The sequence below is a fragment of the Vigna radiata genome, chromosome 4 (assembly GCF_000741045.1).
Source record: "Vigna radiata var. radiata cultivar VC1973A chromosome 4, Vradiata_ver6, whole genome shotgun sequence".
NCBI lineage: Eukaryota > Viridiplantae > Streptophyta > Magnoliopsida > Fabales > Fabaceae > Vigna > Vigna radiata.
Window position 1 is genome coordinate 19,842,189 of NC_028354.1, and position 1,089 is coordinate 19,843,277.

The window sequence follows — 1,089 nt, forward strand, 5'->3', positions numbered from 1 at the left end:
AGGGTTCTCCTTTAGGCAGAGGAAAATTCTTTCCCTTTTCTCTTTTCTAGTTCTGGACAACATCGTAAGGAGGGAAAGCTTTACTTTTCCCTTCTCCTTCGCGTGGTGGTTGGGATTTTTGTACAGGTAGAACGGTTTGGTGCGTGTAGCAGCGAAGGCGCGGCGGAGGTTCCTTCTCTCCGTTTTGGGATTGATCTCGTGAACATGGTGAGTTGTTCTGCATTTTGTTTCTGGGTGTTCCCGATCTCGCAGGGGGAGGGTGTTTCTGCTTCGTTTGGGGTCGTGGTGGCTGTTGGTGGCGCAGGTGGAGCATCCAGGGTGGTTATGGTGGTTGGCCGTGACCGTGGCAATGAGGGGTTTGGGCCAGTTGGGTCTGGAGGGGAAATCTGCGAAATCGGCCATCTCATCCGGCTTGAGGGGCAACCCATTGACGATAAGCTTCTCCGGCCGAAGCCGATTAGCATAACATTCTTTCTTTGCTTTCATCCACAAACCCAGCCAAGAACCACGAAACCCAGCCAAGAACCCTAATTTTTCATTTATTAATTTATTTGCAAATAATTTTAAAATTTTTTAATCTACCTATACACTTGAAACTGTCCCACTTGAAAGCATCAGCGTAAAAAACTTATTAATCTACCGTTAACGAAAAAAGTCTTATTGAATCAAATTAACAAAATTAGAGACCTAATTGATCAATTTCAAAATTAAAACACTCAATTGAAACAAACCCCAAAATATAGGGACCTCCGAACCTATTAAACCTAGATTAAACAAAAGGGATCCATTCTTTTTGTTTTGTTTCTATCCCTTATATTATTGCTTTTTATTTCCACCTTTTTTTCTTTTCTCTTTTTTTTTCTTTTTCTCTACTTTTTTTTAATTCATTTGCAAATCTTTTATTATTATTTTTCTTACCTTTTTAAATTTTTTTAGTTTTTCAAATTATTTAAAAAAAAACATTTTTTATCTTTTTAAGAATAAATTTAACGTNCAAATTGGGTATTAACATATAAATACCATAAAAGGAAAAGAAAAGTTTGGGAAAGAAACATTAAGAGAGGGGACTTGAAAATATTTTCTCATGAA